Source organism: Sebastes umbrosus, chromosome 9 (genome assembly GCF_015220745.1).
Source record: "Sebastes umbrosus isolate fSebUmb1 chromosome 9, fSebUmb1.pri, whole genome shotgun sequence".
NCBI lineage: Eukaryota > Metazoa > Chordata > Actinopteri > Perciformes > Sebastidae > Sebastes > Sebastes umbrosus.
This window is the reverse complement of record NC_051277.1, coordinates 2,079,498-2,094,673: the sequence shown is the minus strand read 5'-3', so window position 1 is coordinate 2,094,673 and position 15,176 is coordinate 2,079,498. Positions and strand designations below refer to the sequence as shown.

The window sequence follows — 15,176 nt, the reverse complement described above, 5'->3', positions numbered from 1 at the left end:
ATATGATGAAACTATGTTGTCAATTAGGTTTCAAAGGTTTTGAGGGATTTGTACGTGACGTATCACGAATACATTTAATCAAAGTCTGCATCAGTACGGAAGCATGGGACCGTCAACGCAGCCTACAAACAACGATCTCTTACTAAACCTAACTAAGTAGTTTTGTTGCCTAAACCTAAACGTTGATATACACGTATGTAGAATGTTATTAATATATTATTATTGATATGTTGATATCTAACAACGCAGCATTTTTGGTCATGTTGTGTTTGTAAATGAATTAAAGCAACTGCAGCTAGCAGCTAGTATATTATGGTTTAGATATTAATCGGTACATATTATAGTCAGATATCTGTGTATATCTGGAGGTTCTGGTCTCAGAGGATTTAGGAGAACATCTGATGAGTTAGTTTATGATGTGTTTTATTAGTGAGGTATGATATTGGCTAATGCAATAATGTGAGTTTCTTTATCATGAAGAACTGGCTGATAATGAAAAGCAGCAGTGTTCATGTAGAGAAAGAGAAACATCAAATTAATAACTTCTCTCATAGTTTAGGTAAAATGTAACTTCAGCTCTGAGAGCCACTTTTTATTTCTACTTTTTCTTAATGATCTGTTTTGTGGTTTCCATGCGGAGTAAAGAGAGACCACATGAACCAAGTTTAAAAGTATCTTTAACATCCATTCACACAGAAACCTTTATATGTCCGCTACCTGTGCTGTTAAGGTCAAATATGACTCACCTGAAGACAAACTTTTTATTCACACACACGCAGCATTTAATGAAGAGGATCTTTCTTCCGAGACACCGTGAAATACCATTTTTACTGTTTATGTGGGGCTTAATTTTACATTAATTACTGTATTTGGGTGGATGCAGCGTCATGACCTTTAAAACAGGACTTTGTTTGGTTACACTTGATAAGATGACGCTGACAGTGGAGCCGGGAAAAAACACAAATAAAAAAAGGAGAAGGAAAATAGATCTTTTTAATGGAGTTTAACAATCGGTCTCTGGTGGACTCATTAGGATGACCAGTTTGACTTATTTTACAGCCACTGGTAATTAGTATCTGCAGGAGTTATAGCTATAATCAGCCAAGTTTTCCCTTTGACTTTCTCTCCGTTAGCCATTAACTTTGGTGTTATACTTGCTCCAGGAAGGCGGTCAAATGTGTAAAAAGACAGCAGCCGTAAAACTAATAAAACTGTAGGGTTCCTTCTGGGGAACTTTAATACTTCCAGCGATATGATAATTCTTTTTACTTCAAAGCAGCCATTAAAAAAAGGACAATTTTCACTGCCTTTCACCGCCGTGATGGAGCTGTGAAGGCCTTGTTGGATTTGACGGGTATTTGGGGTAACGGAGCTGGCTCCTGTTGGCTCTACAGGGGGTTCACTGTTCCTGATAAATAATAAACAGCAGAGTCTCTGCGGTGGGTAAAGACAAATATTTTAAATTGTTTATCAGAGGAAACATTTTACATATCAGTATTCCTGCTTATCAAACCAATTCACAACGGCACATGAGAAAACAATTGTAAGCCGTCGGAGCAGCAGGAGGTTTTGGATGTGTGTTGCTGGATTTTAAAACCACATAATCAGATTTTTTAATACGGACTTGACAAACAAAAACTGTTAAAGACTTCATCAGCATTGTTGTGTAAAATATTTGACAGTCCCTTCATTATTAATATAAGATGTTATTAATGTATACCAGCAATTCTCAAAAGGTGAAAAATAAACCTCTGAAAACTCCAGAATTTCATGTGTTTACCTTTAAGTTTACATGTTCACAGCCAATCAAATCTTTGCATAAAGCAGTGATGTCAGCGGTCACATTGAGCCAGGCAGCAGACTCTGAACAACCACCCACATTAGCTTCGTGCTAAAGTCTCCTTGTTCTGCACCTCAGCTTGTTGAACGAGCGACCAAACAAAAGTGCACAGCTAACGTCAGTTTGCAAGCTAATTAGCTGCTTTAAACAGCCTGTAAATGTACCTGCAAATGTCACTTGGGTCTGGTTAGATGCTGGTGTGGTCCTCACTCTTCAATACTACTAACAACACGCTGTCTACAGACGACAAGTAGGCTACAGGTTGAGGTTGTTTACTCTGTCACTCGTCCCCTGCAGGGGCTCAGCCTGCCAGCTGCTGTCAATCAGCTGCCTGAGACAAAAAGGAGTATTTATGATATTTATGATATTTCAAAACCTTTTTTCTTGCTTTTATTAATGAACAAACTTTTAACAATATGTATATGTTCAAGTAATAAACAAATAACAAAACTATGTGCTAATATTAACACAAACAGCAGGTCTCTATCACTCAGCAATACCCTTAAACTTACCGAGGACGGCGCCGACCGTAGACTGTATACAAGAAGTGGACGTACCCAGTGGTTTGTGGACTGCCGTTTTGAAGCCTCGAGTTCAGCATTTTAGCCGTCGCCATCTTGGTTTTTGGCCGTCTCCATCTCCATTCTTGATTTGTTGGCCGTTGCCATTGTGGTTTGTTGTCCGCGGCCATCGTGGTTTGTTGGCCGTGGTTATTGTGATTTGTTAGCCGTCGTCATCTTTTTTTTTGGTTGTTGCCATCTCGGTTATTTGCAACCAATAGTGGCACTAGAGGGTGGAGCTAAGTACAACAGTATATAATGTTGAAGTAACAAACAAATCTATGTGTTAATATTAACATAAACAGCAGGTCTCTTTGGTGCTTTAAAACAAATATTTTAAATTGTTAATCAGTGAAGACATTCTTGTCATCTTATTACCTCAATTAACAATCGCACATGAGAAAACACTGAATTATCATCAGCAGGATTTTTCGACGTGTACTGCAGTTTTTTAAAGTATCCTCTGTTTTTAATACACGTTCAACTCGCAAACAAACACCGTTAAAGGTCGAAAATAGAAACTTCTCCAAGTGCTCATCAAGAGACAACAAGACCTGTCTGAACTCATTTCAGCGTTGTTGTCTTTTTTTTTTTATATCCTCCTCTTTTTACTGCCCATCTAATGGCTTATTTATTACATTCATTCTTTATAAGCCGGCTCCTGTGTGGCCTCATTACGACTATAGCACTGCTTTGGAATTCCAGGATAATTATGAGCTTCATTGTTTTAATAAGAGTCTCGGTCAGCCCGGATCTCTGCTACATCTTCACAGTTCCCAGAGGGAAATATATGAGGGCAGCACCAGCGCCGGACAGATGGAATCAGACGCACTGCAGGTAAATATTTATACGCCGCTGTGTGAAGGAGGATACTTGAATCTCATCAACTGTCTTGTAAAAGTGGTGTGATGTGGTGTGGTGCATCCACAGCCTTAATAAGTCTGTGATGCAACTTCAGCTTGTCTCTTAAATCAAAGCAGCACTTTTCTTCTCATCATGAGGTAATGCTCGGAAACTCTTTGGGTTCGGAGTGGAGCTGCTGTGAAAGTTAACACCAAAATAACACATAAGAGAGATAATATCTACATGTTATGATGTTAATTTATAGAACGTAAACGTCTATTTTTCTGTAAGAATCCTTTTTTTTTATCTAGTTTTAATGCAGCTACAGCTGAAAAACATTAAGCATGTTCCCATTAACCTGTTTTATGTGCTGTAAATAGTCTATGCTGCAACAAGATGACATGAACTGCAAATCACCGCAACAAAAACTAAGTAGAAATGCAGTTTTCTCCACCAGGTGGTCGGTCTACTTACCTGTTGTGATACGACAGGTGATCCACTCTGCATCTCCCAAATAACCAACTAAAGAAACCTTAAGACATCTTTTTAGCCTGGATTTTACTTAAGGTGTCATTTATTGCCTATAAATCATAATCATTGGTTGTCATACCATTTCTATCTCTTGAGCCTATTTATTTTAGTGATTTTTATTTATTTTAACATTTAATTGTTGTAATCTATAGTCTTGCAAATTTCGATTTAAATTATCTATTTTGACACTTTGTTTTTGCTTTTTGTTTGCTTTCTTTGAAGCAATTTGGGCTGCATGACTGTATGAAAGGTGTTATATGAATAAAGTTGAGTTGAGAGACGTCAAAGTCGCCCCAATGAACGCCCCGCCACATCCACGACCAACAGAAGATTTTGAGCAGAAATCCAAAATCTATAAATGATTTCTTTATATCACATTTATTCCCTCCTGTTACATTCCGTGTAAATTCTGTTTATTTTGTCGGCCGCGGTTTGTTATTATAATAAAACGCTGTATGAAACTATTCTGTGTTGTTATTCCAGTTGTACATACAAGACATTTTTGGGTGATAAAATCATTAGATTTCTAAAATGTTTTATGTCAACACATCAATCACGTTATAAAACATCAGACTTACAAACAAACGTACAGTAGCTGGGACGGGCCAATCAGAGACGGCATGTGATAAAATCAACAATTTATTTTGTGATTTTCACTGTGATAGAAAACTGTATTGAAGTTGTTTAATGAGAAGATACAGGCTGACAAAGTAAATACATTGTAAGACTAAGCCCTGAATCTAGTTTAGTATACAACAGATACATGGGATTTATTAAAAAAACACAAGTATGACCATTTTTTTAAATATGTTTTTACAGTGTACCCGCGGCTTTAGTCTGGATTTTAGATAAACTGAGGTAACAACAAACTCCCCACAACGCCAGAGATGTTTGACTCACCACCAACCAGATTCTGTATAATATTCTGAGTATTAAAGAAGATAACAATGTGTTTAATACTTGCATACTAGTATACTTGCATTTCATTTTACACTACTTGCACTATGTCCACGTCCCACATGTTTATGTCGAGGAAAATAATCCCACTTATTTTTAAATTTTTGTTTATAAGTATTGTTTATATTTTTTTGCTAAAATGCTGTATTTTGTTCTTTGTTTTGTTTTGTTGCCCGTCACCATCTTGGTTTTTCATCGTCACCATCTTGGTTTTCTGTCTCTATTTTGGCCTGAATTTATTGGGCAGTATTGTATATATTTTTTGCTAAAATGTTGTAATTCACAGCTGGGATTAATAAAGTACTCTATCTATCTATCTATCTATCTATCTATCTATCTATCTATATATCTCACCTATGTTTGAAATGTTGTTTAATGCTTTCTCTACAAGGCCAAGTATTTCTGTTAAATCTGACGGGGAATTATAGTTTAATTTGATTCTAATTTTAAATTATTTAGTGTAAAAAATCAGCCTTTAAAATCCCAAATTAAGTAATCCTAGAATATAAACTCCTCCTTAGTCCCAGCTAAATGACCTCGAACCTGAACTGTTGTTAGATTTGTGGGGGAAATGTGTAGATTTATTTAGCCAACATGTTCAGCCCTCGCGGGGGGAGGTCGTCCGGTGTACGGGTCAGAAAATGTGCAGCTATCTGCAATGCAACCCACTGTTGCATTTCCAAGCAGCCCTGGGACTTCCCCCAGGTGATGTGGAGTGCTGCATTAAAGGTAATGTACATCCAAACAGCCCAGCAGGTTATAACCTTGGCGCTCCCCGTGGAAGCTGTTCGTGCTGCGGTAAACGCTCCTTGGCGTTGAAGGACATCGCCTGTTGTCCATAATGGAAAGCCCGAAATCACAGAAAGATGAGTCTTTTACACGAGCTTGATGGCGGTTTCATCTAATCAACTACTTAAAGCGAGCCCGACTCTTTGTAGAGGCCGTCTTTGAGTGGATAATGGACGTGAGCCAGTTGCCCCCAGAATCCATTTGTGCCCTCCGTGATGCTGCTCGGAGCCTCCATACATAATCGTCTGTCCTCCTGAGACGTCTTAGGAAGCTCCGACGGACTCGTGGGACAAACGGATTTCAATCACTCCATTCTTATCCAAATATCATCACTTGAAGCATAATCATTTAAACCCTGAAGACCACGTAGTTCATCTAAACAGAAGCAGAGGAGCAAACACATGAACAAATACTGATCACGGAGCTGCTCATTAAATGTATTTAAGTCTGCGGAGACTAAACGTTCCATCGCTGGTGAATACAGCGGACATCTTGAAGCTGCAGCAGCTGCATCTTTCACCAGTAACCTTAAACTTACCAAACATTTTGTCCGTCGCAATCTTGATTTGTTGGCTGCCACCATCTTGTTTTTTCATCGTCACCATCTTGGTTTTTGTCCGTCACCATCTTGGTTTTTGTCCGTCACCATCTTGGTTTTTGGCGGATTATGATACGAAGCAGGATTTGCGGTTATCGAGGTAACTTCAGGGTTAACCCTTCAGGGTTTTCCGTCCTACGAAGCTGGTTTACTTCTTACCGGGGTAGATCACCATGGTAACTGATGCTGAACGGCTGACCTGCTCCGGAGCAGGTTATGTTCCAGATAAGAGATCAACTCCTATGAAAGCACCTCCTACTGACCAATCAGAGCTCTGTGAGGTGATTGTGTTATAATATTACACACATATGAAGAAGTTTAAGTCATAATCCAGACTAAAAACAAAACAGTTTAAACTGACAAATACAAGAAGGACAGTTGGATTTATGCTGGGGGTGTTTACTGCTTTGAATTATATTTTTAATATTTATTTAATTGTACCTCTTGAGTCCGTTTCACACCGTCAGAGAGAGGAGGAGGAAAGCAGGTAAAAGGATGTTTAAATTGTCATAGATGCCAAATTGTACATGCAGGGTTAAAATAGGTGTAATCCATTCCTCTATTACACTCTTTAAAGCTATTTATATTTGGACGACTATATCTGACTTTTGAGTTTTCCGTTAAATTAATAAATCTGTTAATTTACGCATTCACACATCGGAAGTTTTTTCTTTTTCCAGCTGTTCTTCCTGCATTTAGCAGCTTCAACTGAGTTACTGTTAGTCTGGATTAAGTGTTTAACGTCTTCGTATTTGTCTAATATAGTTTACTCTTTGTTAAATGTGCCGCTCTTCCTGTCTGTCTGCCGTCAGTAGACTTGTTCATGTCTGTGATTGGTCAGAAGCTGCAAACACCTCCTCGTTCATGTGAACGCGCTCATAACCAGACTGAGAAACTCTGGGTTGACTTACCGAGTTGATAACCAGCTTCGTAGTACAATTTAGCGAGATCTCGTTTGTTAGGTTAAGTGAAGCCAGATAACGAGAAGATACCCTGGGTATGTTGAACTCGCTTCGTAGTACAGACCTCTGGTCTGGAGGTCCGGAGGTCTGGTCCTCAGGCCTTCATCAGTCTGTCTTCTTGTCTCTTCTTGTTTGTTTATATGGGAAGTGAATTACATGAATGGTCCAAATTAAGTGTTTTTACTCAGTGCTTTATCGGAATACTTTGGGAGCTTGTTGTTGTTGTTGTTATTGTTGTTGTTGTTGTTGTTGTTGTTGTTGTTGTTGTTTTTGCCATGAAATGACCCGTTTCTATTCGGATTTATCAAGATAATATGCAGTTTAAAATGTGCCTCTTGTTGAGTTTTGAACATGAGATATAATTCCTTTTGGAAGATACATGTTGGTGTCTGTTTCACGTTAGTTTGTCTGATGGTGAAGTCGTGCTTCAGGTTGGTCGGACCTTTGAGTTGAGATTATAACAAGTTTAGATGTTGAAACTGTAATCTCTGAACAGCAGTGATGGAATGTAACTAAGTACATTTACTCAAGTACTGTATAATGTTGAGGTATAGGTCTACTTGTACTTTACTTGAGTATTTTCCATTTTCTCCCACTTTTAAAGTAAAATATTTGCACTACATCTCGGAGGGAAATATTGTACTTCTTTTGTATTTGACAGCTTTAGTTACTTTCCAGATTCAGATTATTAATAACAAATATAATCAACTAATAAATGATGATGTATTACTATAGATTAAACTACCCAGCAGAATATAAATTAGGGCTGTCAATCGATTTAAATATTTTAATAAAGATTAATCGTAAATTAATTTTTTATCTGTTCAAACTGTAACTTAAAGGGAGATTGGTCAAGTATTTAATACTCTTACTGCTCAATACTAAGTAAAAAAATATGTTATATTAAGTCAAAATGTTGACCTTAATATCTCATAATTCTAACTAAATTAATATAATGACTTACTAAGAAAATGAAAATGTTGACTTTTGGAAGAGAAAGACGAGAGAGAGAGATATACGTAACATAATGTACTGTATACTGTAGAAGGTACTTTAAGTATGTTTTTGATGCTCACACTTTTGTATTTAAGTAACATTTTCTATTAGTTTAGTTTCATTTAGTATTTTGTACAGAGTGGTATTACTACGTTTACTTAAGTAAAAGATTTGAGTACTTCTACCACTGAACAACGACGATGATGTTGTCTCAGACTTAGTTTCTACTTTTATTTTGAAACTCCAGAGTAACAGGAAAAGTTTTGAAAACAACAAACAGAGGAAGACGGCGTCCGGCTTCTGAATCATCATCATCATCTGTCCGTGTCATCACTTCAGTCACTCCAGACACCACTTAACATTTGGTACCACTGAGAGGTCAACGGGCCTGTGATGTCGGTGTGTGGCCCGTTTCCTCCTAGAGGAGGGGGGTGGGGGGGGCAGCATCTCCAAGAGCCAGGCCGTAAATCTGCCGCCCGACCAGAGCATCTTCATCCACGACTGCCGCGGTGCCGCTGTCCAAAACATCTCCCCGACCGCTGGCTCTGGGCGGGTGCCAGTGATTTCTGGTCTGCTGAGATCATTAAAGGTATTACTTACCCTCCCTCCCACCTCCCCTCATTAAACATGCTGAATCCATTTGTTTAGCAAGCAGCTGAGGGAGCGATGGCGAGCTCACCCAGGCCGGGGATTGATTTATTAACACTGATTTCTGCCTCCGAGACCGTCCTGATGATGATCGCTGCGCTTCAGGAATGTCAATGGAGACAAGGACGGTTTCGCCTCGCCGGCGTGTGGACGGACTTTAATGGACAGTAATGTGAAGGACGCAGAATAAATCTATCAGTCAGAAGGCCCAATGTCTCCGCTAAACTACCAGCAACATGTATGGAAGCCCAAAAGGCCCAATGTCTCCGCTAAACTACCAACAACATGTATGGAAGCCCAAAAGGCCCAATGTCTCTGCTAAACTACCAGCAACATGTATGGAAGCCCAAAAGGCCCAATGTCTCCGCTAAACTACCAACAACATGTATGGAAGCCCAAAAGGCCCAATGTCTCCGCTAAACTACCAGCAACATGTATGGAAGCCCAAAAGGCCCAATGTCTCCGCTAAACTACCAACAACATGTATGGAAGCCCAAAAGGCCCAATGTCTCTGCTAAACTACCAGCAACATGTATGGAAGCCCAAAAGGCCCAATGTCTCCGCTAAACTACCAACAACATGTATGGAAGCCCAAAAGGCCCAATGTCTCCGCTAAACTACCAGCAACATGTATGGAAGCCCAAAAGGCCCAATGTCTCCGCTAAACTACCAGCAACATGTATGGAAGACCAAAAGGCCCAATGTCTCCGCTAAACTACCAGCAACATGTATGGAAGACCAAAAGGCCCAATGTCTCCGCTAAACTACCAGCAACATGTATGGAAGCCCAAAAGGCCCAATGTCTCCGCTAAACTACCAGCAACATGTATGGAAGACCAAAAGGCCCAATGTCTCCGCTAAACTACCAACAACATGTATGGAAGCCCAAAAGGCCCAATGTCTCCGCTAAACTACCAGCAACATGTATGGAAGACCAAAAGGCCCAATGTCTCCGCTAAACTACCAGCAACATGTATGGAAGACCAAAAGGCCCAATGTCTCCGCTAAACTACCAACAACATGTATGGAAGCCCAAAAGGCCCAATGTCTCCGCTAAACTACCAGCAACATGTATGGAAGACCAAAAGGCCCAGTGTCTCCGCTAAACTACCAGCAACATGTATGGAAGCCCAAAAGGCCCAGTGTCTCCGCTAAACTACCAACAACATGTATGGAAGCCCAAAAGGCCCAATGTCTCCGCTAAACTACCAACAACATGTATGGAAGCCCAAAAGGCCCAATGTCTCCGCTAAACTACCAACAACATGTATGGAAGACCAAAAGGCCCAATGTCTCCGCTAAACTACCAACAAACATGTATGGAAGCCCAAAAGGCCCAATGTCTCCGCTTAACTACCAACAACATGTATGGAAAACCAAAAGGCCCAATGTCTCCGCTAAACTACCAACAACAAGTATGGAAGCCCAAAAGGCCCAATGTCTCCGCTAAACTACCAACAAACATGTATGGAAGACCAAAAGGCTCAATGTCTCCGCTAAACTACCAACAACATGTATGGAAGACCAAATGGCCCAATGTCTCCGCTAAACTGCCAACAACATGTATGGAAGCCCAAAAGGCCCAATGTCTCTAACAAACTACCAACAACAAGTATGGAATACCAATGCTGACAGGAACAGAAAAAGAGTGTCAGATTTATGAGGGAGGAAGTCAGAATCAATCAAAATGAGATACTAAACATGTAAAATTGCAAAACTGAGGAAAAGAAAATGTCAAAATTTTGATTTTGGTAGTTTTGTTTGTTGTTGTTTGTCTCTCGTCTTGCTCAGTCAAAAGTCCAAATATTCATTTGGTAATTCATAATATTGATTTAGTTATAATTATGAGATACTGAGGTCAAAATTGACTTACTTTCTCATGATTTAGATTTTGTTTTACTTAATAGAGATCCTATGTCAAAATTGTTGACATAAATCTTAATTTTGACACCATCACATAATTTTTTACTATATGAAATTCTGACTTAATGTTTCATAATTTTGACTTAGTAACTCAAAGTATTGACTTTCTAAGTAGTAAGTCGTCATTTTGACTTGGTTACATTATGGTACGTCATAATTTGTACTCAGTAAGTTATATTTTTTTTATCAAATTGTTATTGTTTTTACTACGTCCTTTAATTATACATACTTCAGCAAGACAATATAGTACAGCCATATGTATATATATGTATGTATATATATACATATATACATACATATAATATTCATATTAATTAAATATTTAAATCGATTGACAGCCCTAATTTATATACTGCTGGTAGTTTAATCTATAATAAAAGTAAAATAAGAAAAATAAGTACAATATTTCCCTCTGAGAGTAAAATATTTGGAGTACAAATGTTGTACTTTAAAGTGGCAGAAAATGGTAATAATCAAGTAAAGTACAAGTAGACCTATAACTCAAATTACACAGTGCTTGAGTAATAAACTGTATGTTTTATATACTGTATATATAGCCAATAATTTTGATATATAATAATTTTGATGTACTATCGGCATTTTCATGAGTCCAATTCCGTCTTAATACTTTGAGTTTCAGAAGTCATGAGATATTGACTTTGAGTCTAAATGATGAAATACTCAAGTCATAAGGTAATTTAAAATGTTGAGTTAATATCATAATTTGTATTTCTCAAGTCAAGGCATGTTGTGTTCTTGGCGTGCCTGGTCCTCCATATCTAAGTCGTGGGTCCATCTGGAGAAGGTGTTTACAGTCTGACTGTCAGGAGAGATGCTTCGACATGAGCGATGAAACGCTATCTGCTCGCTGCATCCACAGATGTTGGTGAGATATTATGTTGGAGGGCTGGAGGTGCCCAGCTGTCTTTGCTGATTTTCTCTCCTCTGTTACAGTTCCGAGCTCTCAGATATGTTTTATGATGAATCTACATATTTCCTCTCTCCGGGGGGACACACATTATTGGGAAGCACTCGATCTCTGCCTCCATTTCCTGTCGGCTCTAATAGCTTCCAGGTGAGAGGTGTTCCTCGGCCCCTCGCCTGGGAATGCTTATTAAAACTGTTTTCCTATTGATACAGTTGGTTTGATACTTACCAGATTTGACAAAGTAAAGATCTCATGTTTGGCGTAATATTACAAGGGAAACATAAGTGAGTTATTTGGCCTCGACGTGCTGGAAACGTAACGTTGTTAAAGCGCAGGCCCCTGAAACCTGAAACGGGGTCCCTCGGCCGCATTTGGTTTTCATTATTTTTTTGTGCTCGAAAAAATTTAACAATAGCACCCAGGGATTAAGTCATGGTGCAGGTCGCCGCCAAGCCAAACATCCTGCCTCCTCCAGAAAAATGAAGACAGATGAAGAAGGGAAGCAGGTGTAAAGTGTACTCTAGTGCTTCGCCTCTTTGTCCTCTCCGGGAGGTGTTGTGTGCACAAAGCCTGTCCTCCGAAATCACCTCGCCGAGCTGTGAGGAGGCGAGGAAGAGGAGGAGGAGGAAACGTTATTCCTGCACACACTGAACACTGTTCATGGGAACTGTTAAAGGATCTGATGGTGTGTTTAATGGGAGGGGAAACAGTCGACACCCGCCTCTCTATTTATTAGGCTGGTTTCCCACCCCTGTGTGTGTGTGTGTGTGTGTGTGTGTGTGTGGCTGGTTACTAAATGAATGAAGGTAAATGGATTCATGCTGCAGGGCGTTGTGGTAGCGACATGGCGAGGGGTCACGACGATGCACCGAGTATAAATGTGCATGCATTTGCTTATTTATGGTCTACACCACATGTGAGGGTCATGTTTTATATACTGTGTTCGAAAAAAGGCCCAAATATGTTTTTATAATAGTCGAAACAATGTCTGAAATATTTTTCCAACAAAAGTCTGAAAAATATCTGTAAAATGTGCAAAAAAAAGTCTGAGGAATGTCTGAAATATGTTCTAAAAAAGGCCGATAATGTCTGAATATAAATCCGAAAAAATTCTGAAATATTTCCGAAAAATATCTGATAAATGTGCAAAAAAAAGGCCAAAAAATGTCTGAAATATGTTCGAAGAAAGGCCGAAATGTCTGAATAAAAGTCTAAGAAATGTCTGAAATATTTCCAGAAAAAAGTCTGAAAAATATCTAAAATATGTCCGAAAAAGGCAGAAATATGTCTGAATAAAAGTCCAGAAAATGTCTGCAAAATATCAAAAAAAAAAGTGCGAAAAACTTTATCGGAAACGTTATCGTATGGCGGAAACGTGAGGTCGAGCTGTCACTCTCGTCTCCGTGGTCAAATGGGCCGACGCTACGACTGTAGAGCACCCAGATACTGACATTACTGTTCTCTGCATTGAAACGGCCCCGATGGAGCTGACAGTTTACTTTCACAGAAACTAGAAAATCTTCACATTTAACAAGCTGCAATCAGAGAAATTAGACTTTTTTTTTCTTTAGAAATGACTCAAACCGATTAAACGATTTATCAAGATGTTTGCAGATTAATTTAATAGTTGATTACTAATCGATAAATTGATTAATCTTTGCAGCTCTATCTCTGTGTTTCCTCTCAACATGACTATAAACTATCAGAGGCTCATTCAGACCTGATCTCACTGTGGCTGACTCATCTCAGATCTGTCGATCAGTTGAAAAGATTTGGTGTTTTTTTACTTCCGTATGTTCTGGGTCTGCCTCCAGGAAATAGCCACGGCCTCACACTCCTAAGTGTTGCATCATTAGACGTCATTCAATCAAAAAAATTCTTTTTGTGGAGGAGACGTGTTCCAGATTTAAGTGTTCAGACGGGATTTATGTGTTCAGGTTGTCAGTGTGAACTAGTTTCAGTCTGAACTTTGTCAAATTCTTCCTCAACAGATCGATGAAGTGAGTTTTCCTTCAGTCTGACGGACGGACGGATTGACAGGTAGGTGACAAAGAAATGTGTTTTTGTGTTTTTAAATCAACTAACTGACCGATGCTGCTGAATGCAACAAAAGAACTTAAAACCTAAAAACTAAAACAAAATAAACCCTCAAAAGTAACAATTACTGTCGACATTACACAGTTAATTTAGAGACTTCTGGATTTATGTACGTGTTTATGACAAATAGTAAAAAAGTAGGGCTGTCAAAGTGACGCGTTAAAATCATTTTAACGGCACTAATTTCTTTAACGCATTAACGCAAACAATATTTCAGAGGTTGTAGCGGCTCAGTTTTAAAGCTAGAGTGAAGATACTGGTATCATCTGAAACTACAAAACCTGATGAATCCATCGGTACTAACCAGGTCAGACTAGCTGGTCATGAAGGAGGTTAATTGACGCTCCAAACTTACACTAAATATTGACGAGGAAAAACTGCCATGTCCATTTTCAAAGGGGTCCCTTGACCTCTGACCTCCAGATCAGTGAATGTAAATGGGTTCTATGGGTACCCACGAGTCTCCCCTTTACAGACATGCCCACTTTATGATCATCACATGCAATTTGGGGCAAGTCATAGTCAAGTCAGCACACTGACACACTGACAGCTGTTGTTGCATGTTGGGCTGCAGTTTGCCATGTTATGATTGGAGCATATTGTTTTATAATAAATGCAGTACCTGTGAGGGTTTCTGGATCAATATCTGACATTGATTTGTGTTGTTAATTGATTTAAAATATAAATGTATACATACATTTACATAAAGCAGCATATTTGTCCACTCCCATGTTGATAAGAGGATTAAATACTGGACTAATCTCCCTTTAAGGAACATTCAGAACAGATAGAAAATGTAAGATTAATTTGTGATTAATCTTGATTAATTATTAAAAAAATCTAAAAACAAGAACTCAATAACTACAAACTATAAAAGTACAAAACAATTACTTTTGAATATCTTACTAAAAGTTTAACCTTACACAAAGATGTTCAGTTTATCCTCTGAGGAACCTGAAAGAACGTTTTATGGCAGTTCGTCAAACAGCTGATGAGTGAATTCAGTCTGAGTCAAGAATGTGGCACAAAATCATTTAAAAATTTGTGGACTGACTGACCAAGTTACATTTCTATCGTGGCTACAAATAGAAAAGTAAAGCCCCTTGGATGTGGATTCACCTACAGTATGTGTTGTGATTTCTTCTTTTTAATTAACATTTCTAAATATTTTTTTTTAATGCCAAAATCGATATATCTGCTTCATCTGAGTCTATGTGGACGTTAGAAGGATGTCACCGCTTTTATTGATATAGTCTGAGTAACGTGACGTCATATCCGTTACGTATCCGTCAACCAAAACAAACCTCAGAGAGTCTAAAACGTTGGAGTGTCGTCGTGGATACGACCTGCACCCTCACATGTTAAATCCAGCGTGGTAAACACTACACATCCAGTAAAGGATGGAAACACTTTGGGTTTCTCACATTGACAGGAAAAGCAAAGCTACACAGAGCTGCATGCTAACTCTGTCACGGTAAGGGAAGCGTTATCGTATCGCGGTAAC

At 38.8% G+C, this 15,176-nt stretch overlaps 1 long non-coding RNA gene across 1 annotated transcript; it reads left to right on the top strand.

Annotated features, from left to right (window-relative positions):
- Nucleotides 1-3,101: 3,101 nt before the first annotated feature.
- On the top strand, nucleotides 3,102-4,213 carry LOC119494076. Its single transcript, XR_005208105.1, has 3 exons — nucleotides 3,102-3,237; nucleotides 3,701-3,810; nucleotides 3,997-4,213. It is a non-coding gene; the product is annotated as an uncharacterized LOC119494076 (long non-coding RNA).
- Nucleotides 4,214-15,176: the final 10,963 nt, after the last annotated feature.